The 27,416-nt window shown below is 37.2% G+C and overlaps 1 long non-coding RNA gene across 1 annotated transcript in view; it reads left to right on the forward strand.

Moving 5' to 3' along the window:
- LOC143682527 (uncharacterized) overlaps positions 1–27,416 on the forward strand; it is a 108,362-nt gene that overhangs the window by 55,858 nt on the left and 25,088 nt on the right. The window lies entirely within an intron of this gene.

Genomic DNA, 27,416 nt, shown 5'->3' on the forward strand with positions numbered 1-27,416 from the left:
CTGTAAACTTAAAATTACCTAATTAACAAGATAACAAACAATAAACTTGGACCAAAACCTCAGTTATATACCTTGTCTGAAGTGAGATCATTTCAATAACCCCTATCCATGCCAGATGCAACATTCCCTCTTAGTGTATGACATTCTCTAAGCATTAACTGAGAGCTCTTGGTAGTTAGATTTTGTTGCTTTGAATCCTTTTTATTGTTTACCTGCTTTGGTAAATTAAGGATCTGATTTAAATTCCTTTTTCTTAATAGGTTATGAGTTACATGGAGACGCAAAAGGAAAATACCTCAAGAGAGGTGCAAAAAAAAAAAAAACTGCTGTAAGGAGCTCAATTATTTTAAATAAGAATTTATAGGTAAAATTTATTGTGAATAAGTCTTAGTCTGATCTGTGGAGAATCTGTATGTACAGCAGTCTAATGATAAATATTTAAATGGTAAAGAGAAAATTCATAAGACATAGTTCTAACATTTTCTTGGAATTTTTGAGGCATCGATAATGCTTCAATTGATGGGCATATGTCTTGGTGGATTTGCCAAAGAAGATTATCAATTGTTAAAGAATAAGACAGACTTCCCTCTTCTATTTTCTCTTTCATTTATGCAATTGGTCCCCTAACCCTCAGTTTTCTTCTTTTTTCATGGAGACTGTAATGTTTTCCTTTTCTTTTCCGCAGTCATGTTGGCTGTAGGGATCACCCAAACTAATGTTTATGGACCCTTTTAGTGACATGAAGAGCTTTAGCAATATACTGGATTTTATTATTAAATAATAAAGGCTGAGTAATATGGTCTACTCCCTTAAAATCTGCCTTTGTAATAATTTTTGCTTTCTTGTTTACTCCAAATACAGACAACTGAAGCTGCTGTAAATCATAAGTGGAGGCAGAAGGATTTTGTGAGGTCATTTACTTGTGCAGGAAGCAAAGGTTAGAACTATTTAGGGGGAAAGGCAGGGGGAAACACCATACTATTTAAAATTTAAAATAAGCTTACAGAGTATGTTTAGACCTCTATTGCAGATGTGAAACTGGAAGGTCTCATTGCTATGTTATCTTGGATAATGGAACTAGTACCTAAACTAAAATGTATTTACAAAAGCCTGTTTTTTGGCTAAAAGCAGGAACCCAGCTATGTATTCCCCACAGTCACTAGCCTTATGCTTTGTGAAAAATAGGTGCTCAGCAATTGCCCGGGGAGTCAAAGATCAGAGCACTTAGCTGGGGAGGGCAGCACAGTGTTTTACAAATTGGATGAAACCACTTTGTATTGTTTATTCCTTTTTATAAAATCTTGGTATTGCATCTACAAGATATTTGAAAGTTGGACACTGCATTTTACTTCTTTGTCTTTTTGCTAAAGTGGAAAAATGTATTTTATTAGATAGGCAGCACAAAATGCAAATTATAGATGAGCTCAATCAGCAATTTGACTGTCTCTAAGTTTGTTTATGGGAAATATTTAGGGAACATGGCTTTTGTCTTATAATAGAAAGATAACAATAGTTTTGGTGGAAGAGAGTGATGATAAAGTTAGATAAGACATATGAAAAAAAATCCATCTATTATTGCCACAATGTTACTACATTTAGGCCAATATTCAATCTACCCTTGTTTTTGACATTTCCTGTGAGTTTTACAAAATGGAAACATTGCTTGGGTGAATTGAACCAAAGGTAATGATGTAAGAGAAAAGTTGATTTCCTATTCTGACCCTGAAATCAGTGTGTAAATTGTTCTTTAAAAACGAATCTTGGCAAGTTTTATTACCATCTGTGACAGAGTAACTGGTTCAAATACAGACCTCCTGCCAAGAGCCACTATAAAACTGAACAAAACGCATGAGGCAAAATTTTCCAGGCATTGAAAAACAATTAGTGGAGGGCTATGATCCTTGAGAAGTTAAGCTCACAATGGGTGCAGCTTTCTCTCTGGGCACAATGTTTTGTTACTGTTCAGGGACACAGAGCCAAGTAGAGGGGTGGTCTCAATGACAGATGTCAATATTGACTGGTCTGGGATATGTGGAATTGGAATTCCAGAGAAAGAGGAGAAAGAATCAAGTAGGAAACATGTTTGAAGAAGTAATGGCCCCAAATCCCCAAATTTCAAACGACACGCCAACTTACAGATTCAATAAGCTTAACACATCCTAATATAACTATAAATATAATTACATATAAGCATAATATATACAAACTGTTGTAAACCAAAGTTAAAGAGGAAAAATATCATCAATATGGGGAACAATGATACCAAGGACAGCTGATTTCTCATCAGAAACAGTGGAGAGTGGAATGCAATGACATAACATTTTAAGTGCTGAAAAGGGGGAAAATCTGTGAATCCAGAATGCTGTATTCAGATTAAATATTTCAATAAACAGAATAATGCCCCCTCTTCAAGATGTTCATGCCCTAATCTCCCGAAACTGTGACTATGCTACCTTACATGACATAAATAACTTCATAGATAGGATTGAGGACACAGATGTTGAGATGGGGAGAGTATCCTGAATTTTCCAGGTGAGTCCAATATAATCACAATATAATCCCTTAAAAGCAGAGAATCTTTCTCAGTTGTGGTAGAGGGAACCATGGTCATGAAAGAAGGATCAAAGAGATCCAATGCGGCTGGCTTTAGAGACAGAGGAAGGGAGCCATCAACCAAGGGACGCAAGTGGCTTTTAGAAGCTGGAATAGGTAAGGAAACAGGTTCTCCCCTAGAACTTCCAGGTGAAAGCAGCCTGTCAGGCAGTGAAGTTTTAGCCCAGTGAGATCCATATTGCACTTCTGAACTGTAAAACAATAAATTTGTGCTTCTGTTTAAAAACTAAGTTTGTGGTACTTTGTTCCATCAGCAATAGAAAACTAATACAATATCCTTCAAAAACAAAGGTGAAGTAAGACATTTTGATATAAACATTGACTAAGAGAATTCATGTTCAGCAGACCTATCTTTCAAAACACTTCCACAGAGAGAAAGATGAGAGAATTTGTCCCCAAAAGAGCTAAATTCAAGGAATGCTAAAGTTCTTCCCACTGAAGGGAAATGAAACCAGATGTACAGGGTGGACTGAGTGGCATTAGAGAGGATAAATGCAGCCTTTGTTTGTGTTACTCCTGATGCCATGGGAGAGGTAGAAGAAGCATTCCTTCTAACTCCATGTCCTGAGTAGAATTCCTGAAGCCAGGAGGTGCCCTTTACATACAATGACACAGATCTAAAATAAAAGGATGGGAAAAGATAATCCATGCCAAAGGTCTGCGTAAGAAAGCTGGTGTGGTTGTATTAACCTCAGACAAAGCGGACCTTCAGACAAGCACTGATACCAGTGATGAAGAGGGTACTTTCCGAATGATGAACATGAACTCATCAGTAAGGCATAAAAATCTTAAATACATTCAAGTAGAGATTTTAGACATATTCTCCCAGAAACTAAGAAGCAGACAAAAAAAATTAGTGAAAATGCAGATACAGAAGATCTGAACAACCCATCAACCTCCTGAACCTAACTGATATTTACAGAAATCATACCCAAAAATGGCAGCACACACGTTGTACTCATGAAATATTCACCTAGGTCATATACTTGTCCTTAATATAAAAATCTCAATCAATTTAAAAAGACATATCTTAAAAAGTCTGTTCCCTAGATCTAATTTAGTTTAACTAAATTAGAGATCAGTAATAATGTTGTATCAAAGAACTGACCTATATTTGAAAATTAAAAATAAACACATTTCCAAATAACCCATGGATCAAAAACTACTCAAAAGAAAAGTAGGACATATTTTTAACTAAATGATAATAAAAAAACAAAACATATCAAAATTTTGTGGGATTCAGCCAACATGATGCTTAGAGGGAAATTAGTAAATAATTGAAAGGAACAAAGATCTAAAATCAGTAACCTAATTTTTCACCTTAAAACTAGAAAAAGAAGAGTAAATTAAGTAGAAAAAAGAAACAATATAAAATAACATCCCAAATGAATGAATAGAAAACAAATAATAGAGCAAAAGTACAAAAGTAATAGTTGTTTCTTAGAAAAGATTAATAAAAGTGATAGACATAGTAAGAAATGAAAAAAGGAAAAACAGATTGTCAATATCAAGTACATCACTACATATTGTACAAACATTAAAAATTAATAAAGCAATATTATGAAACAATAAGTTTGAAAATGTAGATGAAGTGGACAAATTCCTTGAAAAACATAATTTATCAAATGAATACTTGTTCTATATTTATTAAAGAAATTTAAATATTTATTAAAGAAATTTAATAAATTTAATGAAGTTTTACTTAAGAAACTTTTCTCAAAAAGCAAACAAAAGAAAAAACAATACTTCACATGCAGACAGCTTTACTGGTGGGTTTGATAACACATTTAAAGAAGAAATACTACCAACTTTAAACAAACTATTTCAGGAAAAAGAAGATGAAGGCACAATTCCCAAATCACTTATAAGGTAAACAAAATCCTGTTAGTTAAGCATGGCAAAGTCTACAAGGATTACAGAGCAATAACCCTAGGAACATAAAATCTTAAAACTATTTTGAGTTGAATCCAGGAATATATAAAATGATAGTGCATAAGCACCAAGTGGAGTTTTCTTTTAAGAATGCAAGGTTGGGGCTGTGTGATGGTGGCTCAGTGGCAGAATTCTCGCCTGCCAGGCTGAAGACCTGGGTTCGATTTCTGGTGCCTACCCATGCCAAAAAAAGAATGCAAGGTAGTTTAACTCTGACATTCAATCAATGTAATATACAACTAGGTACTGCCCATAAATATAATGACATGGGTGAATCTAAAACACTCTGTGAAGTGAAAGAAAGCAGACACTAGTGAGTACATGCTGTATGTTTTCATTCCATACTGACCAACAATGAACTACAAGTAACTAAGATTTTAGAGTTGGTTGTAAATACAGCATAACTGATATAAAAGCTAATATACCCTCTCTATTCCAACACAAAATCTGCTAATCTTTTGACAATGAAAGTTACATAAGTTTTTAAATTCTGTTTCCCTAGATCTAAAATGAGTATAACATGAGTAGTACATATTTTATACACTTGTTTAGATAATCCATGTGTGCCAGTTTGAAACTGTTGTGTACCCCAGTAAAGTCATGTCCTTTAGTCCTCATTCAATATCTCTGGGTGTGATTTTTAAATTATTTCCATGGAGATGTGACCTACCCAATTGTGGGTGGTAACTTGATTAAATGGTTTTCATGGAGATGTGTCTCAACCCATTCAAAGTGGGGTTCCTTACTGGAGCTCTTAAAGAAGGACTATTTTTGTAAAAGGCCAATGGAGCTGAGAGTTCACACAGCCAGAGACCTTTGGAAATGAAAGAAACATCCTCCAGGGAAGACCTACGAAATGAGGCGAGAAAGCTAGCAGACATCGCCCTCTGCTATCCCAGCTGACAGGAGCTTCCAGAGTCCAAAGAATGCAGCAGACGACAGCCACATGACTTCCCAGTTGACAGAGCTGTTCTGGATGGCATCAGCTTTTCATGAGTGAAGGTAACCTCCTATAGTTGCCTTAATTTGAACATTTTCACAGCCTTAGAACTGTAAACTTGTAACTTAATAAACTCCCTTATTAAAAGCCATTCCATTTCTGGTATATTGCATTCCGGCAGCTTATAAGTTAAAACACTGTGTAAAGTCCTTAGTAAATTTTCTGGTGCTCAAAAATTATTACTTTTATTCGTTATTAATGACATCATTTATATACGGAGTTTGGCAAGCATAGTTTAGACAAATTTTCAAAACACTTGTGCTATAAGTTCATATTACTTATAGCATTTGTTTATCAATGATCATTCCTAAGTTAGGCAAGGAATTCAGTTAACATAGATTCCACCTGTTGATGAAGGAAAAGAACAAAGAATTTGGAACTAATGACCTGGTCCCATCTTCTCCCTTTGTCATTTGCTTTTAGTATGACTTTATCTCTCTTGGCTTCAATTTCTTTTCCTGTAAAAGAAAGATAATAAAGCTGTCTCATTTACGTCACAGAGATGCTTTAGAAAAAGAAACACCTCATTAGGAAAAGGTCTTATAAAATGCCAAATGCCAAAAAACAATTAAAAGATTATTATTATTGAGTGATGCAATAGTGGCTCAGGGGCAGAATTCTAGCCTGCCATGCCGGAGACCTGGGTTTGATTCCCAGAGCCTGCCCACGCCCCCCACCCTCTCAAAGAAAGACTATTATCATTACTAATGAATAGAGCTAGAAAATGTCCGTGCATTTATATTTTTATTTCCTCCTTGCTTACCGACACTATCATTTTCTCTGATTCTTATATTGTTGCCTTGAACTCAAAAAAGATTGACGTTTAAGACTTTCTATGGAATTCATAGCAAAATTCATGCAGAAAAAACCCCAATAACCACAGAGATTGGAGCTTGAACCACTTTCATGGCTTGCTGTACTGCTGAATCATGCCGAAGTTCTTAGATGCGTACTGCATTACAAGTTTCCATCACCTGGTTTCTCTCTTTTCTCCAGCCTCATTTTATCACACTTACCTCTAAGACTTTTGGACTCTATTAGAGTCCTTTTGAGTATTTTCTCATGCCCAGAATGCTTTTCAAATGCTTTTTACCTGAAAAACCTGATATGACTCCAAGTCTTGGCTCAGGCATCATCGTCCTTAGGAAGACTTTCCTGTACGTAGTTAAGAATAAAGAGCCCCTCCCCTCTGCCCCCAAGGAGTTGGGCACATAGCGCTGCCTCCTAACTACCTACATTGCGTTGCGTTGTCCATGTAAGACACTTTCTCATCTACCGGACCTGAGTTCTGCAAACGAAGGATGGTGTTTCACTCATTTTTGTATTCTTAGGGTGTAGTAGAGCTCCTAGTGCACATAAACGACTCAATAAATATCCACTGAGTTGAAAAAATTAAATTCAGTTGCTTATATTTGTATTATGAATCTATCAAAAGTGTCATAGTGAGAAGCAAAGTTCTGAAAAAGCCATAAAGGAATCATGGAATTTTCAGGTTTTTTGGAGTGTGGCTCCCACTTCGTATTAATAATGACTGAGTATAAATTGAAAATTTAGGAGCATTTTTCATTAAATATATTTAGTACATGAAAATCTGTGTTTATGTTGTTAAAACGGAAAATCAGGAAACCACTCTTTAGTTAATAGTGCAGTTTACAAAAAAAAAAGCTGTAAGTTTGTTTTAAATGGTAAATGGTGAATGGACATTATTAAATTGACCAAAAAGAGGTTTGAATACCCATTTGCTGTGGACATGTGATACGTACAAAGTTAAGTATATCCATATCTTAAAAGAATGTGGTAGGCATACCTGAAGGATTTTCCTTTAACCTTAGAAGACATATGGGTATCATTTTTCAGAAACATCATGCATTATTCCAACTAAAATGGTCAACTTTCAATTGATTTTCTTGACTACTTCAACTAATGTGGGGGAATGCGTCCATAAGGAAAAAAACACAGAAATTTCCAAAGCCCCAGATCCGTTCCCCAGAGAATTTGGGATTCTTGGCTTTGTTAGGAGGTGGAATGGAAATTTTCATATTGCTTTGGAATTTGGGCTGAAGTCCAAAGGTAAGGAGGCAGCTAGGGACAACTCTTTCATGTTCTAAAGAGAGGCACTAAATTTATTCCTCAAAGGTCATGCCAAAATGTGGCCCAGTTATCAATTTCTATTACATCAGTAACACATGTAACAGCCTGGAAATTCATTAGAGGATGATTAAAGGGAATTAGTAGGAGTATAGAGCACTATGACATGGGAAAGCAGAAAGGTATTTGACCTTACCTCAAACCCATGGAGGGGGCCAAACAAATCCCTTTGGAGGAAGGACAGTAAGAGAGAGATACTGGCCAAAAAGGACGATTGCTGTCTTATTACCCACTGGATGCTGAGACACACTAATTTGAAGGTCTTCTTAGGTCGCTGTTAGAGAAGAATGTGAACAATTTCTTGGGAGACTTTGAAATGCGTCCTCAAGAGCAGTGCTTCAGAAACTTGGTGACAAAAGAAGCAACTTGTTTTGATTTCCAATATAAGCTGGTCTGATAATTCCTGTAAAGTTCAGTAAAAATGACTTTCTAAGAAAATGAAATAAAAGCAATGTTCACAGATTACATACTTACGTAACGATGTCACGTTGTTATAAAAGTCACTAAGCATCACTGTAAATTTCTGTATTTATTTTGTAATTAACTGGTAACAAAATGTTTTAAGAAGTACCATCAAGCACCTGTACCCTGATTAGGTAGTACAGCTCTAGAGCAGCGATTTACCTGGGCATTTAGTTAAGATGCAGATTCTGATTAAGTCAGTCTGGGCGGGGCCTGAAAGCCTTTATTTGTAAGAGACACATTGGGTGATGCTAATGTTATTTTTCTGAGAAGTACGTCTAGATTAGCAAGGCTCCAAAGCAGTGCAGTCTAATAGAAATACCATGTGAACCCTGCATGTCATTTAGTTTTTTCTAGGATTCACATTAGAAGGATAAGTAAAAAGGAAGCAGGCAATGTTAATTTTAATAATAAATTTTATTTGAACCAGTATATTCAACATGCTATCATGCAAGCCATATAACAATTATTATCGCAGTTTTACATTCTGGATTTCTTTTCTTTTTTTTTTTTGGACTTAGTTTTTGAGATCTCAATAGCTACATGAAGTTAATGGCTGAAGTATTTGACAGGGCGACTCTGGAGTTTGAGCAGGGTATGGACTGCTGATTTTTTCCCGGAGACTCAGAAGGTGAGAAACAGACTGAAACTGCACCAAGTGGCAGTCAGGCCAGAGGTGTGGCAGCGCTTGCATTTTGAGAACTTGGTGGAGAAAAGATGTGTTAGTTTTCTGTGGGTGAAGTGGATGCTATGGAAGATAGCTGGGTATGAGTTTTCTTGAGAAGACCTTACAAAAAAAGGATACTTGCAAGGGCGGAGGGATTCATGGAGCAGGTATTTAGAGTCTTAGAAGGAATTAGCCAGATGGTATTTTATATACACCAGGAAATGCTGTAATGTGTCAGCCTCTGTCCAAGTGTCGTCAAGAGGTGGCAAAGGAAAATCTGACAGAGCAGTTTTGAGACAATTAATCTCATTCGTTAGAAAAAGCCAAGCAACTTCTCAAAGATATATTTCAGATATTAATATTTCCATCTTCTTAAATCATCTTGTTTTACTTTCTATAAATTTGCTTTCTATGTTTGTAGCAGGAAGTTCCAAGTTAAATAAGAGGATAAGCACAGTATCTTTGGAATCTCTCTTCTGAAAGCCCTAAACTGGGAACGTAGATAAAAGTGAAGGAAGCCTAGAGAAATGGGCTAGCATGTTACTGACTCAAATATAGAACCCCAGATGCCAAGTGTCTCCACCAATAATAATAATGTCTCACACGACCAAGTCCCGGGATAGGATGGGTCTCAGGGCTGGCTGGTGCTGTGCCTCAGGGATAAGCTCTTTTAGTTTTTTCTCCACTCTGTTATACTCTGAGTTAGTTTCATTACCAAACTTCAAAAAGGTTGTATTGGCTGAAAGCATCATATTCAAGGGCAATAAAAAACCCAGGAGAAGAAAGCGTCTTCTCATTGCTTCTTTTTCTAGAGTCATCCTTCACATCTCACTGGTGAGTTGTAGCCCATTCCCATTCCTGAAACAATTACTGACAAGGTAAATGGAATTACCCATATAAATGACTATAACTAGACCCTGAGATTGCTGCAGAAATTGTTATGAAATCTGCAACAATTCTGGAAGATTTTGCAAACTTATGGCTTTTAAATGCATTTTTCCAGCACTAATTCATATAAACCTTCCTTGGAGCTATAATGTATGGTTCATGTTTTTTCCACTGTAGTACATGTGCATAATAGTGTGGATGGAAATTGCATTCTATCAGATCTATTATTCTATGTAGAAATAAGAATGTTAAATGCCAGATTAGCTTCCTCACAAATAATACTGGAGGAAAAATTTCACTCTTTGCACTAGTGGCTCATATTCAAGCTCCTCACCTTGAATGTCAAATTTAGAGGAATATGAAACCCCAGAAGAAAGACATGGCTTTCTTTCTTTTTTCAGAAGATTTATTTTACTCCATAATTGTACTTTTTAAGTTCTCATCTTCTCCATCTTTCTTTCTTGTTTACTCCAGGATTCCAAACTTGATCTTGACTTTAAGGTCACAGCCTTTTCAGATTGTACAGTCAGCAAAGGATAGAGAAGAAATCAATGTGAAAAAGGGTAAGAGTGATGCAGAGTGCTGGCAAGTCACTCAGGAATTGGAAACAACCGAGGTAATATGTAGGGTTTGCATATACTACATTGAGAGTTTTAGGATTCCTTCTGTCTTGCTTTCCTTACATGCGGGGAGATTAGAATTATGGTAATTTAAAGCCTGGACCATTTTCAAAACATTTTAGGGGCTAAAAGCTACTTTAAATCTATAAAAATGGCACTTCTGTTTGATTCTTTCCCTCAAACCCTCTTTTCTTTATCTATTTCTCTTACAGGTGTGGGGGATGATTATTCCATATACTTGGCATGACACACAGACATAAAGAGTGTGTCTTAGAGCTCCATAGTTGAAAATTACACTGAGAAATCATGAGGCTTTTTAGATTAGCATTGAAAATAACCTAATTTTGAATGAGAATGTATTTTGATTTCATAAAGCTATCTTGTCCTATATAAAAGCTGAATAGCAATGAATAGAATCACAGTAGAAATTCTGATAATAAAGTTATCCATGAAGTCCTTTCTACACTCTAGCCACAGACCTTGGAAAGAAAGAAAGAGAGAGAGATGGGGGGCGGGGGAGGGGGAAAGAGAGAGTGCGAGAGGAAGGAAGGAATGAAGAAAGGAGAGGGAAGGAGGAGCAAAGAGATGCTAATCAATTGAGAAGAGGATTATGTTCTTTCCATCTTTATCATTGACATCAAAAACTAATCAAAGATAAACAATCTCAACCTTGCTGAAGTTTAATATTTACTAAAAATTACTGAATTACTGAAGGAATTATCGGAAAAAAATTTAACCTTTATAAATGTGTGTGTACATACTCTCTACATATATGCAAATGGGAAAAGATAAACAGGTTTTTAATCATTCTTCCATATAGAAATAGAGCTTGGATTACTTGACCTAATTATTAAGCCAAAACAGACTTTGCTATATTATCTGGCATATATGAAATGGTCTCTCAAAAATAAATTGATATTAAATATGTGAAAACTTTATTGAAAAATAAATCAAACACATGCTGCACTTGGGATAGAGAATTGTTCAATAACTCAGATTTCTAGACGTATACGTTATAGATAATTATGCCGAGAATTAAGTATCTTTTGTGTAACATTCTGTCCCAGCTTGTTACTTGTGCACTGACTTAACACACTTAAATTTTAGAGAGGCAGAAAAAGAATGTGTTAAAATAGACCTCGGTGTAGGCTCAATGAGAACCGCGAGTGTCAATTACTGGCAGAAATAGGGTTATTGATGAATTTTCCCATATCACACAGTTGAAAGTGAAGAAAATTGGAAAGCTTTTTTTCTCCTCCATTTTGAAGCATTTGAAATAATTCCCCAGAAACAAAGAAATCTATATTAGGGCCGAGTAGGGGAAAATACAGGATGAACCATTACTTTAATCACTACAGTAAGTTCAAAGATTGCTTTGATACAATATCACATCTTATCTCAAATTAGACAGAGTCCCTTAAACAGTCAAAAAGGCAAGGACTTCCAAGCTGAATCAAATATGTGCATTACATTTCATGGAAAATCAGCAGGGAAACCAGATAGATTCTGCTAACTTTGATTTTCCTTTTATTTATTTTCTTAGTCTGAACACTCCAGGAAAAAATTCACTTGGCTTCCACTAATTTGCAAATACTATAACTCACTGCTGTTTTGCTACCCATTTTTCAAATCTCAATTGAGACTGATGACAGTTTACTTGCTAGAAACACATGGAAAGTTTGTTTCCAATCTGAGGCCTTCACTCACTTCTTCCTGGGAGACTTGGCAAATGGGGTCAAAACATCCATTACGGAGGCTGAGCTTTAATTTAGAAGGTTACCACCAGAGTCAACTAGATAATTATAAAATACTTTACAAATGTAAACTGCAACAGAGATCCACAGTAACAATCCGGAGTAATATATATCATGAAACCTGTTTTACAATTGGTTTTCAAAAGAGTGACTTTTAAGTTACTACTTAAGGAAAACTCGCCTAACCTTCTAAGATACCTCTAGAATGAATTTAAAATTGTCTGCTCTCTACAGATACATGAAGCAAATGAGGGGGTAAAGAAACACGTGATCATCTCAATGGATGCAGACAGGTCATTGGACAAAATCCAGCACCCTTCTTGATAAAAACACTTAGAAAATTAGGAAAAGAAGGAAACTTTCTCAGCACGATAAAGGACATATATGAAAAACTCACAGCTAGCATGATACATAATGGTGAAAGAATGAAAACTTTCTCTTCCTGAACTGGAGCAATACAAGGTTGCCCACTGTCACCACTGTTATTCAACATTATAGTGGAAGTTCTAGCCAGAGCAATTAGGCAAGACAATGAAATAAAAAGCACTCAATTTAGAAAGGAAGAAGGAAAACTTTCTCCATTTGCGGATGACAAGGACCTATATGCAGAAAATCCTGAAAATTCCACATCAAAGCTCATAGAGGTAAAAATGAATTCAGCAACATGACAGCGTACAAGATCAACATCCCCAAATCAGTAGTGTTTCTATGCACTAGTAATAAGTAATCAGAAGAAGAAATCAAGAAAAGAATCCATTACCAATAACAACTAGAAGAATCAAATATCTAGAAATAAATGGAACCAGGATGTAGAAAACTACAAAACATAACTAAAAGAAATCTAGACTTAAATAAATAGAAGAATATTCTGTGTTCATGGATTGGAAGACTAAATATTGTTAAAATGTAAATTCTACCCAAAGCAATTTACAGAGTCAACATAATCCCCTCTCCAAAATTCCAGCAACCTTACTTGCAGAAATGAAAGAGCCAATCATCAAATTAATTTGGAAGGGTAAGAGACCTCAAATAGTCAAAGCCATCTTGAAAAAGAAGAACGAAGTTGGAGGATCTTAAACTAATCACAATGCCACAGTAATTAAACAGTGTAATACTGACACAAGGACAGATGGAATCAAATCGACAGTTCAGAAATAAACCCTCATAGTTATGAGAGTTTTAGGATTCCTTCTGTCTTGCTTTCCTTACATGCGGGGAGGTTAGAATTATGGTAATTGATTATTGACATGGGGGTAAAGATCACTCAGCTGGGAAAGAATAGTGTCTTCACCAAATGGTGCTGGGAAAAGTGGATCTCCATGTGCAGGCAAATGAAGGTAGACCTCTCCCTTACATGATATACAAACATCAATTGAAAAAATGGAAAAGACCTACATATAAGAGCCAGAACTATAAACTCCTAGAAGAAAACATATGGAAGAATCTTCAGGACTTTGTGTTAGGCAATGCTTTCTTAGACTTTACACCCATAGCACAAGCAACAAAAGACAAACTAGATAAAATTATTTTAGGACCACATCAAAATTACAAACCTTTGTCCCTCAAAGGACTTTATCATGAAAGTAAAACAACAATCTATACAAACATCCAATAAGAGTTTAATATCCAGGATACATAAAGAAATGTTACAACTCAAAAACAAAAATAATAACAACCCAATTGTAAGATGGGTTTGAATACACATTTCTACAAAAAGATATATAGATAGGGGGGTGCATGGATAGTTCAGTTGTAGAATTCTTGCCTGCCATTCGGGAGACCTTGGTTCGATTCACAGTCCATATGCTTTCCAAAAAAACAAACAGACAAGCAAAATTTAGCAAATATTGCTGCAATAACGGGACACTTACATGGAAAAATAATGAAATGTGACCTCTGCCATATAGCATACAAAAATGAAAAAAGATATACAAATGGCCAAAAAGCATGTGAAAAGATGTTCAATATCATAAGCCATTAAGGAAATGCAAATTAAAATCACAATGGTAAACCATTTCATATACACCAGAAAAAAAAAAGAAAGAAAATTACAAGTGTTACAGAGGATGTGAGGAAATAGGAACGCTCATTCACTGCAGTGGACAGTAAAGTAAGGGAGCTACTGCAGCTACTGCAGAAGACAACTTGGTGGTTACTCAGAAAGCTAGGATCCAGCAAGCCCACTTCCAGGCATATTCCCCAAAGAACTGATAGCAGGGACTGAAATACGTATTTGCACAGCCATGTTCATAGTGGCTTTATGTCGAATTGCCAAAAGATGGAAGCAACTCAGGTGTCCATAAACCAATCAATGGATACACAAAATGTAGGCATATATATACAATGGGATTTTATTAGCTTTTTAAAATTTATTATTTATTTATCTATTTATTTACCATGGGTAGACATGTTAAATAATTAATTAACAGTCCCAAATTAGATATTTGAATGTGGTTAAATGAGGAAATTTTAGGTTGCAAATATATAACTAAGGTAATTTTTTAAAAAATCCATGGAGCTATACAATGACAAATAGTGAAACCTAAGTTAAATCATGGACTATATTGAGTGGCACAATTATAAAAATATTCTTCATCAATTTTAACAAATATGACACAGGAATGCTACAGCATTATGAACGTAACAGTGCTGAATTATATATTTTTGTGTGGTTAAAAGGGCCATGTTTAGTTTGTACATATGTTACTGGAATAAAATCTTTTGAAACATCCATGGAACGACACAACACAAACAGTGAACTCTAGTTAAACCATGACTGTATTTAACATTTGTAACAAATATTGCACACCAGTGGAACTTGTTAGTAGGGTGGTAGAGGGGAATCCTGTATTTAATTCATGCTTTTTCTGGAAACCTCAACTTTTCTAAAGCAAAACAAAATAAAGTAAGAGGAATGAAAAGTTACTTTGCAGATCTTGCTTGTGCTCTAGCCCAGCCTCTACATTCCCAGTAAAGCTTAATTGAAGTGGTGAGATGAGCACAGCTTTGGACTAAAGAAAAGCCAAGTGAAGGAAGGAAAGGAAGAACTGTTTGCTTTTCATTTAGTCCTTCTACATGAATAAATTCCCTTATCCTAAAACTTGTGTGGTATTGCTTTAAGAGTGTGGGACCTTCCTAGATTTGTAATCTCTTAAAGCAGTCACATCTATTCCAAAGTTGTAACTATTTCTAAATTCTGAAATACTAAGCTGCTTGCTCATAACCTGGTCGTTCCCAGAAACTTTTTTTTTTTTTTTTTTTAAAGGAAAGACAGATAGAAGGAAGGAAGGATAGAAGGAAGGAAGGAAGGAAGAAAGGGAAACATCTTTAAACATTTTCTTGTTTTATTATATTTTGTTTTTCCGTTTTTTGTTACATGGGCTGGGGCCGGGAATCGAACCGAGGTCCTCCGGCATAGCAGGCAAGCACTTTGCCCGCTGAGCCACCGCGGCCCGCCCCGTTCCCAGAAACTTTGGGTATTTATGTGACTCCTGAGACTCAGAGTTAGAGCTCTGAAGCTATAGTTGTACCCCAAATAAGAACTGTTGAAATGTTGAAAAAGGTGTCAGACTTCAAATAGAGATATAAATGAAGCTGATCTGGATAGGTCTAAGGTAAATCAGAAGACTGGAAAAGGATGAAAAGGTCCATATTTTAAAACTTCACTCCTGTGTGAGAACAAAGGGAGAGAGATTTATTTGGTGCAAAATTTTTATTTTGGGTAGTATATTACCTAATTTAACTTGTACGGTTGGTTTACTTGAACACAATAAGTGCATGTTATCTTGAAAAGGGTGTGGGATCTTGTTGGTTTGTCCAGGTTAGTGTGATGCTCCGTTATATCCCAGAGTAATTTGGGCAGTGAATAAAGAAGTACTGGCTGGGGAGAAGGAGGAAATATTCAAATTCCCCTTTTGGAGAAATTCTGATATCCTCACAAGCAGTGGGGACAACCAAATCAGTAGGGCACGCCCTTGATCTTGGGATTCGTCCCTATGAAACTTATTCCCACAAAGGATAGGCTGAACCTACTTAAAATTACGCCGAAGAGTCACCCCCAGAGAACCTCCTTTCTTGCTCAAATATGGCCTCTCCCTCTAAGCCAACTTGGCAGGTAAACTCACTGCCCTCCCCCCTACGTGGGACATGACTCCCAGGGGTGTAAATCTCCCTGGCAATGTGGGACATAAATCCTGGAATGAGCCAGAACCTGGCATCATGGAATTGAGAAAGACTTCTTGACCAAAAAGTGGAAGAGAGAAACGAGACAAAATTAAGTTTCAGTGGCTGAGAGATTTCAAACAGAGTCTAGAGGTTATCCTGGAGGTTATTCTTATGCATTATATAGATATCCCTTTTTAGTTTACAGTGAAATGGAATGGCTGGAGGGAAGTACCAGATACTGTTGAGATGTGTTCCAGTAGCCTTGATTTTTTTTAAAACTGCATTACAAAGAGCAAACAAACATACAAACATTCTTGACATACAAACATTCTTGACATGGTTACAATCAATGGCTCAAAATATAATCTACATAGCTGTGTATTCATCACCATGGTCATTTTTTTGAACATTTGCATTTCTCCAGCAAAAGGAAGAAAAAAGAAAAAACTCATACATGCCATGCCCCTTACCACTCCCTTTCATTGACCACTGATATATTTCATTGACCACTAGTCAGTTTATTTTAACCTTTGTCCCCCTATTATTTGTTTACTTCTTATTCATATTTTTTATTCATCTGTCCATACCATTAAAAGGAGCATCAGACACAAGGTTTTCACAATCACACAGTCACATTGTGAAAGCTATATCATTAAACAATCATCTTCAAGAAATAAGGCTACTGGAACACAGCTCCAGAGTTTAAGGCACTTCCTCTAGCCTCTCTAATACACCTTAAACTAAAAAGGGGATATTTATATAATGACACTTTATTTTGTCTCATTTCCCTCTTCCCCCTTTTAGTGGAGAAGGTTTTCTCAATCTCTTGATGCTATGTTCCAACTCATTCTAGGATTTCTGTCCCACGTTGCTAGGGAGGTTTACACCCCTGGGAGTTATGTCTCATGCAGAGAGGGGGAGGGCAGTGAGTTCATTTGCTGTGTTGGTTGAGAGAAAGAGAGACCACATCTGAGCAACAAAAAAGGTTCTCTGGGGGTGACTCTTGGGCCTAATTTTAAGTAGGCTTAGCCTATTCTTTGCTGGAATAAGTTTCTTAGGGACAAACTCCAAGATTAAGGGCTCAGCCTGTTGATTTGGTTGTCCCCACTGCTTGTGAGAATGTCAGGAATTCTCCAAATGGGAAAGTTGAATTTTTCCCCCTCTGCCCAATTCCCTCAAGGGACTTTACAAATACTTCTTTATTCACTGTTCAAATAACTCTGGGATTTATCGAGGCATCACACTAACCTGGATAAACCTAAAAATTGCCTGCCCTATTCAAGGGTCTATGTACTTATGATGTTCAATTAAACTGTCCATATAAGTTAAATTAGGAAATGGCAGTAGCCTTGATTCTTGAAGACAATTGTATAAAGATGTAACTTTTACAGTGTGGCTATGGGATTGTTAAAACTTAGTGTCTGTTGCTCCTTTTATCCAGGGTGTGGACAGATGAGGAAAAATATATGGATAAAGAATAAATAATAATAGCAGGGGCAAAGGGTAAAATAAATTAGGTAGAAGGAAATACTAGTGGTCAATGAGACAAGGGAGGGGTAAGGCTTATGGTATGTATAAGGTTTTTCTTTTCCTTTTTATTTCTTTTTCTGGAATGATACAAATGTTCTAAAAAATGATCGTGGTGATGTATGTACAACTATGTAATGATATGTGAGCCACTGATTGTGCACCATGCATGGGATGTATGTGTGTAAAGTCTTATTAACAAAAACATTTTAAAAAAGAGCATGGAATCTTCATAAATCATAGAATCTTAGATTTATTCTTATGTATAAAATGGATACCTACTTCATGAGTAGTGCCCAGCATATAGTAGGGATTTAATAAATGTTGACTACACAGGACAAGAAACAAACTATCACGTATCATTGACAGATACCATCTGGTCAGCCCTATTCTCTTAATAGCTGAAGGACTGAGACCAACTCATGCAGTTGGGAAGTGACAGCCAGGTTTGCAACTCATTTCTTCTGACTTGTTCAGCGGTTCTTTTACCCATCACTGTTGCAGAACCTTTGGGCCTCAGTTCGTCATTTGATAACTATTATAACTCCACCTGCCCAGGGGTTATTGATCAAAGATAGAGAGGTTTTGAGAATTCCTTTAAATTTTTTTTAATTCATTACACTGTGCCTAGTGGGTAGAAAACACTCCATAAATCTCCGAGGACAGGGATTTGTCCAATAGCTGTGGTGAAGGCTGGCTCTGATTCACTCCCTTGAGCTCACGGTGCTTGCCTGGACTCTCTTTCAGACTTAGGCGAATGACCTCTCTGACCTTGCGTTTACAGGCACTAGGGGAGGAGAGGCAGCTGCCCTGGCCTGATGTTGGACTACCAGGGTGGGGATAGCTTTTTCTTTTGTTCACAAGCCAGAGGGTTCTCTGCTTGACCCTGATGCAACCTCTTACAGGTTTCTCCTGTAAGAGTGTACAAGTAAAGGTAAATTCACTTTGAAGTTAAACCTGGAGTTTGCAGTGGGTGATAACTCCCTTTCCTGGCTCCCAACTCAATCAACAGTCAAATAAAAATGTGTACCAGAAGATGTCAAGCAGGCAATGATGACTTCATTCAAAGCTATGTGAAATAGGGAAGAGACAGGTCCCTGAAGGCTACTGTGATAGAGAGTCAGAGCAGAAGGCTATTGCCATAGAGGAGAGAGAGAGGGCTCAGCTCTTACGAAGCAGAGGGCAGGATGGTTTTTAAGAACTGGGGTGAGCTAGGGGTAACTGTGGAGAGGGATGTCAAGCACTAGGGTGTGTGTCGATTACAAGGTGTTGTCTCCTGACTTATGACAAGACCAGGTAGAACCTGATCTGTATAGATTCTATAAGGGCCCGTGTGAGGAAGGGTGGGGCCTGGAGTCAAGGAGAAGGTTGTCTAAAGTTTAGTCAAGCTGAGGAGAAGTTAAAGCATCTTGTCAGTCACAGAAAGGATGGGGGGTTCCTTCACCTATGTTGTTTTCCAGGATCACAGGATTCAGGCAAAATCCAACATCGTCATGAGATACAGAAATTCAGTCCCCACCAAGTCCACAGCAGGACTTTCTGTCGATCCTCATTGGGAATTTGTGCCCTCACAGAGTGGGACTAGGTCTTGCCATGGATTCCTGCTGCTCCCGTGCCAGCCGCTGCACCTCTGAAGGACAGACCCTCACCCAGCAGCCTGGCCGCAATGCCCTCAGCTCTCATGGTCCACAAGTTGATGGCCAAGTGAGATGGGAAGAGCCTCCAGCCTTCCCTGGCCCCCCTGGCTGCTGGCGAGCTCGGTGAACTGGCTCCTGTGGTTTGCATGCACCTCGCTGGTGGTGAATTGTGGGTGGTGTGGTAGCTCTAGGACCATCTGCTGTACCCACATCCCTTCTCCCTCCTCATATTTGGTCCTGGGGCTGAGGCGGGCTAGTCATGCCAGTCTCCTTCCTTCATGGGATATGAACCACCAAAATCCTCCTGGCACCTTTGCTTCCTTTGTCTTCCCACCACCCTTGACCCCCTTTTCTATGTTCCTCTAGTCATCTGGTCTCCAATTGTGAATATGGCTTACATTTTTTCAGGAGATTCCTCATTCACCAAATAAAAAAAAAAGAAAAAAACCCCACATCAGCTGGATATAAACACCCTGATTGACAGGAGTTTCTTCTAAAACCAAATACTAGATATATCTGGACCTTAATTCCAGGCTAACTAGGTCTCTCCCTCATCCATTTCCCCTCTGAAGGGCATCATAATAGGGCCCTTTATAATTAAACAAATTAACTAAAATCTTTCACCTAACCTCCCAAAGTAATAGTATATATAATTTCCTAAGACCCATTATACCTGTGAGTCACCTTTTTTTAAAGAGATGGACGTTAGAATGGGGCACCTGCCGGGGCTTAGTACTCTTTGGTGTTGTTGAGAAAGTCATAAAAGCCAATCTCTACTTAATGAATTATGAAGAAGTTGGTTCCTCATGAAATAGGATTCATAGGGTTTAAAATAAATTTTTATTATTGGCAGAGCTTTTTTTCCATGTATCTTCTAGCATAAGACTTCAGTAATACATAAACTTTTCTTACCATTTACTTAAAAACTCTGAACATTTATTCATTTGATCACAAACTACATAAGGTGGTAAACAGAGTCTCTACCCACCAGAAACTTAAAATCTATACCCAAAGAGAAATGTATGAATCCACCACTCATCAGCATATGTTTATTGAATATTCATTATGTGCTAGATGCTATGAGTGACAAAAATGAACAAGATGTAGATTCTGCCTTGAAGGGTGATAAGTTTTTGTCTTCCAGACCCTTTATTAGTGTATCGTAACATCTGGGAGTCAGCCAGGAGTTAGGCCAGTCATAAATCGATAACCTCATTTCAGGACTCAGACACAGAGATGGCAAGTAAAGCCTAGGCCTGCCTCTCCGGCAGTATTGACTGGAACAACCGATGACTTATAACAGCAGGAGACAATGAATAATTCTGCTGCCAAGAGTGGGAGAAAATGCCCCTTTCTCTTGATCCTTTTCACTTAAACAGCATTTGGGGAAATGCTACCTTTTCTTCCAAATCCACAAATATTTATATTAAAGCACTGACCTTTAAATGCTTCATTTGGGCTGAGAGGGGCAAGTTTTGGGAAATGTCAATCTCGAGGAATAGAAGTAGGTTTTGAGCGGGCAACTTTTTTTTTAACTTGTAGCAGCAAAACAGATCATCTGGTTTGCTATAGTCCAATTATTATCTGGAATGGTTTCTGGATAACAGAGGAAGCTATTATTTCAGTGCTACCGTATTGACTTTGTAGGGTTGTGGAAGACACCAGGATGGTGAGACAGAGGGACAAAATGGCCAGTAGCACGATTCTGGAGCCAGTTGACCTGGGTTTCAATTCTTGTCCTGTCATGTACATACGCCATGAAACTGGAGAAGTCATCAGACCTCCGACAACCTCAGTTTCCTTATCTCTACTATGGCATCAGTGGTATCAGCTCATAGGGTTGTTGTGAGGATTAAATGACGAGATTAAGCTCTTAGTACAATACTAGCACATGGTAAGTGCTGTATGTGTCAGCTGCTATTGTTCCTGGCTTTTAAATGGCATAATATTTTCATTGCTGTACTTAGGTGGCTTTAATATGCTTTATTGTTTAAATTGGGGTAGTAGCCAATTTTAAAGACCATTATTATCCACCTTCTCACTCTTTTTTTTACCCATAAAATCACCAGCTAAATTAGAAATGTGCAGTAATGAGAGGCCAGATGGTTACTTGGAAAACAAAAGGTAACTTCTCAAGCATGAGCAGAATTGTGGATAAACTATAAAGTGATTAAAATTGTGATTTAGTTATAACAATTTAAAGAAATTTGTCAATTGTGACTCTGTGAATGAAGAATTAATTTTGATCAAGAAAATCTCCTCAGATTTGATATTTATCCATTATTCATTTATATTATATATGTGTTAATTTATGTTCATTGATACATTTGGCTTGAAAATAATTTAAGACAGTTTACAAAGATCCATATTTTATAGCAAGATATGTTCAAAATTGAAATTAGTAGAAAAAATTAGATAAAGGGAAGACAAAATTAGGAAGAAAAGGAGACGGACTTAGATGCGAAATTGCATTTTGACGTACCGTGTATTTGTTACTAGCAGTCCACACAGTTGGCTCTAAGATGTCCAGTGGAAAATTTTATGAGGAGAAATGAGTGTGTTAATATAATTCACCAAAATCATTAGGTAAAACAAAGTACTTACTCAAGAAAAGTACAATCATTTCAGATATTGTGAAGAGACTAGTTTTTCCCAAGTTGCTTGGGCATAATATTTATCGGAAACTTGGAATATGATCATTAATAAATTCATACATTACCTGTTTACTGAAACCTCCTTTTCCCCACCATAGAAATTACTGTAGAAGTTGCTATAGAAATCAGAGAGATGTCTGAGACTTCCCTTGCTCTCAAAGAATGTGCATCCACTAGAGAGTATAAAAGTGATATGCCAATAAACTGAGTTCAAGCTAGAAAGGTATAGGTATGATGTTAAAAAAAGCAATTTAAGTCTCAGAAACTTATGGGTCACCCTAGGAGAAGATATTATGACAGGTAAGCTCTTTATATTTTCTAATATATTAACTGTCTCAATTTCTTAATGGTGGCTTTTAAATACTGTTCGCTAATGTGGAATTCAAAATCCACAGAGTGCAATATGAATGTATCGCCAACTCAGGACTAATGAATATAATTGGGAGGAAGACTTGGCATAAATATGAGAAACCTCTAGATAATTTTATCCCCTGGCCCTGATCTTAGGAAATAAATTTATTCACTGAGTGTCAAGTCTTTCTCATATTAGTTCTTTGTCTCAAATGCTCGAATATTAATTCTACAGTTTTTCAGAGAGAAAAGCACAATATTGTTGATGCAGTGAGTCCTGCACACCTCAAACACCTAAATAGGCAAGATTCCCCCTTTCCCTTTTTTCCCCCAAAGTATATGTACACTCATTTTACATATTCATTGAATATTTATTATGTGCTGGTAATGGCATTGGGCACGAGGTTACAGCAGAAAGAATAATTGGTCCTTTTCAAGGAAAAGAACATATTGTTTAAGTGGAGAGATAGCTGTATAAACATATATGTACATACATATATATAATAGACATATATAAGAAGAGAAAAGACAAACTCTGCCTGTGGGCATAGGAGAAAGGTCACAGTGAGCTGGCATTTCAGCTTCTTTTTGAAAGATGAGCATTTTGTCAAGTGGAGGGTGTATGACAGGAATGACATTTATCTCAGGTAGAGAAAATCTTCTTGGAGCATCTCCCAGACTGCAGATGCTATCAACCTAAGTTCCAAAAAGAGATGGAAACAGCCAAAATGTCCAACAACAGACGAGTGGCTAAACAAACTGTGGTATATACATACGATGGAATATTATGCAGCTTTAAGACAGGATAAACTTATGAAGCATGTAATAACATGGATGGACCTAGAGAACATTATGCTGAGTAAGTCTAGCCAAAAACTAAAAGACAAATACCGTATGGTCCCACTGATGTGAACCGACATTCGAGAATAAACTTGGAATATGTCATTGGCAACAGAGACCATCAGGAGTTAGAAACAGCGTAAGATAATGGGTAATTGGAGCTGAAGGGATACAGACTGTGCAACAGGACTAGATACAAAAACTCAAAAATGGACAGCACAATAATACCTAATTGTAAAGTAATCATGTTAAAACACTGAATGAAGCTGCATCTGAGCTATAGGTTTTTTTTTTTTTTTTTTTACTATTATTACTTTTATTTTTTTCTCTATATTAACATTTTATATCTTTTTCGGTTGTGTTGCTAGTTCTTCTAAACCGATGCAAATGTACTAAGAAACGATGATCATGCATCTATGTGATGATGCTAAGAATTACTGATTGCATATGTAGAATGGTATGATTTCTAAATGTTGGGTTAATTTCTTTTTTTCCGTTAATTAATAAAAAAATAAAAAAATAAATAAATTCAAAAAAAAAAAAGATTCAGTGTTGGGTTAGGTGCTATGGTAATTAGGAGGTAATGGAAAACTAGCCATTAGTCTTCAAAATGTTTACATGCAACGGGAAGAATGGATTTTCACAATCTTTTAACAATGATACTAGGTTATAAATAGTATGATAGAGCATAAATTCTGTGGATTGAGGTAAATCATGATTGTGAAATTCAGAAGGAGCAGGGGAAGCTTCACAGACTTGGTAAAACCTAACCTGGTACTTGAAATTGGGATAGGATTTATGTGGTAGGATTGAAAATGGTTCAATAGTCCTTTCACAAATACTTACTGAGTGCTTAACATGTGTGAGATTCATGAGGAAGGAATCAGCATTGATTGGAGTAGGGATAAACTGGAATTGAAGATGTGCAGATCTGTGAAAAAATTGGCAGGATCTGTGAATTAGGGGTGGGGGATGGTGGGATAAGAGCAAAGAGGGAAACAAGATTCGGCAAGGACATTTTAGCTGGATTATCAAGTGTTTTGTAAGATAAGCCATGGATTTGTGGACCTTATATTTGGAACTTTTGAGAAAGGGGGGTCACTGAAGGTTTTGGAGTCTGGACAGGAACTGATAAAAATACATAAAGAAAATTAATTTTTTCTTATAGAATGTGATACCCAAATAATTAGAAGGACTCGTAGAGATCCTTTGATTCAACATCCTTTCCAGATCTCCTCACTGCTATCATTTTACAGAAAAAATTAGAGTCTAGAGGGATTATGGGCCTTGCTTAAGACCAATCTTTTCTCCATTTCAGACTCCTTTCTCTCCTGATGGTGCATGTGTGTTCCATGGCAGGTGGATGGCTGGGCCCTAAACCTAGGAGGAGACTAGACGGGCCCGCAGAGGGTGGGAGGTAGGACTTTGCCCAGACCGTTACCACCACAGAAGCAGGAGTTTAAAACCTCATCCAGTCTCATCCCACTGAGTTCCAGAGGAGAGACTGCTGAGGCCCCAAAGGGGAAGTGACTCACCCGAGAAGACAACCCAATGGCAGAACCAAGGCCTGACTTTATACCCAGCTGCCTTCCCTTCAGTATACACCACCGTACCTTCCGGTCTTGCACCCATTGTTCCCTCTCCTATCCCAGCTCCCGTCCTGCTCCTGTGCCACCTCCTGGGTCCCTCTGCCAAGAAAGAGCTTATTATTTGGGTCCGGGAGTCTTGGGCTGCTGACCGACTTGTCACTTCTCCCATTCAGTGCCTCACTGTGTGTGTCTCTCTGTGTGCATGAATGTATGCGTGAGTGTGTGTGTGTGTGATGTGCTGGGGGAAGAGAGTTGAGGGGGACATTAAGAAGATAGCACTAGAATAAACTCATGTGCCCATCCCAAAGAGAGCCACAGTTCCCTCTACTCCCCTCTTCTCCTCCCCAGCAAGAGACAGGTGACTTGTGATGGGAAAGGGGAGTGAACTATAGAAGGAGAGGGGCGTTACTAGAGGCCGTACCATAGCATCTTCACCCATCAAAATCCTGCTCAGGACATCAGTAGGGAGGGAGACACATCTGCTTGAGGAATGAGCGTCCTTGCTTATAGTCTGAGTGACAGCCAGCATCAGAGGAGATGGGACGAGGCAGGGCCCGCTGTGAAAGGCAGGGGCCGAACACGGAAGGTATTGGAGAAATTCAAACACCAGATCATTTGCAAATAATGTTAAAAGGCGATTAGGAACAGGCATTTAGATTTGAAAATTAAAAAGAATAAACAGGCCCTAGTATCAATACACTTGTCCTGGGTGGCCTCTCTCCTGCCCGCTCTGGATGTGGCTTCTGGAATTGACAGTGGCTTAAGCAATAAATGGGTATTCACATTGTAGCATTTGGAGATTAAATGTGACCTTAAAACACAAACTGGCCTCTAAAAAACTTAGGGTAGGCCATATAAACTTATGGCATATAATTATTCCCTAGTATACATAAAGAATATATGGCTTAAAAAATTAAATTACCTTGCTGTAACTTTGGTTGTACTTATAAATAATTTTTGTACAATATGAAACTCCAGAATGCATACTTAAGGCCATTCAGCTATTTACATGCTAATGTACATTTATTATTAATATACACAATGAAACATTTTTTTCTCATTTAAGGTTATAGGTGTGGGTTTGTAACAAAGAGAGTAAATATCCGTGAATTCCATTCACATAACAGCATGGTATTTTTCCATTCATTTAAACTGAGTTGGAATTTATCTATATGGCTTATAACATATTTGGGGAAAGCTAGTAGCAGAAATTTTATAGCAGGGACAATGGTATTAGCATTTTCAGATCCTCAACTCAGTCCTCACTGCTTTACACATGTAATTAGGTTGTTTCCATGGTAATGATCTAATTATGGGCTTCCTCTTGGCCTTGTGTAATCACATTTGCTGCATTTTGGCAGAGATGTTTTCCTTATTTTGTTGAGCTGCAACACTTGACAAGATGTTCCCTCTTAAGATGAATAGTGATTTTTCTTGGGAGAGAAAAAGAAAAGAAAAAAATAACATGCCACGTAGTTGATTTGTGAGGGATTAGAGATATTTGAAAAACCATGCCAGTATTAAAATATCTATTCCCTTTGAAAGCATGGTCTATTTTTATCTCTGTGCATGTGTGTCATTACTGATGAAAATCTTAGGTGGTTCTTATTTTTAAAAATCATGTGCTCTATTTAAATATATTCTTTCTGTGGGGCCTAGGGACTGGAAGAAAATGTTAGGTCAGAAAAAGAAAGCTCCTGAGAGCTTGGCAGAAAGAGAAATGGAGACCATATTCAGGGAGAATATTATATTGCAATTGACAAGGCTATTCATGAAAAGATATTTGATTATGGTTGCCATGGCAGTAGGAAACACCTGAAAAAATCAATTAAGGCTTATTTTGGCAGGAATCCAAATGCAATCCTTTATGCACAGGCAGAAGGAAAGGAGATGTAAATACTCCTAGAACAGACAGCTCTATTGTCACGTGGTGTTCTCAGCAAAACCCTGGAAATCTGACAAGAATAAAAGTTTGAATTCTTTTAAATGTATTAAACACCACTGAGCTATAAAGCATTTTATATGGGAGATCTTTATAGCAGAAAGAACATATATAAAGGGGAGGCGCGGCTTCTTACTCTAAGGGTTAGCAAGAAGGTTTGTGAGCTCCAGTGGAACAATGCCCTGAAATCTGGGACCCAGGGGCTGGGATTTGAAAACTTTCTTCTTTATTAAACTGTTATTGAAGTGATTTCAAATCTAAAATTAGTGGACCAGAGCTCTAGGACCTAGCATGTTGAAAATTGCATTCTGAATATCATTTTGCCAGAATAGAGTGGGCTGATACTGTTTTTTTGTGTGTACCCTCATTGATTAAAAGTCATAGATATAGCATGGTTGATGGGAATAATTATACTACTAATAAATCATTTTCTATTTATTATAGAAAATCAATCATTGTAAAATATTGTTAGATTTATATAGGATTATTCCCTTAGTGGGGGATGGTATCCATGAGTTATATAGTTATTATTTGCAGATAATAACAGGTGTGTTTATTTCCCTCTTCAAAATGTATTCATTCATTGATAAAACACACATTTATTTACTGCTTATCACATGTCAAGCAT

The sequence above is a fragment of the Tamandua tetradactyla genome, chromosome 5 (assembly GCF_023851605.1).
Source record: "Tamandua tetradactyla isolate mTamTet1 chromosome 5, mTamTet1.pri, whole genome shotgun sequence".
NCBI classification, from domain to species: Eukaryota; Metazoa; Chordata; class Mammalia; order Pilosa; family Myrmecophagidae; genus Tamandua; species Tamandua tetradactyla.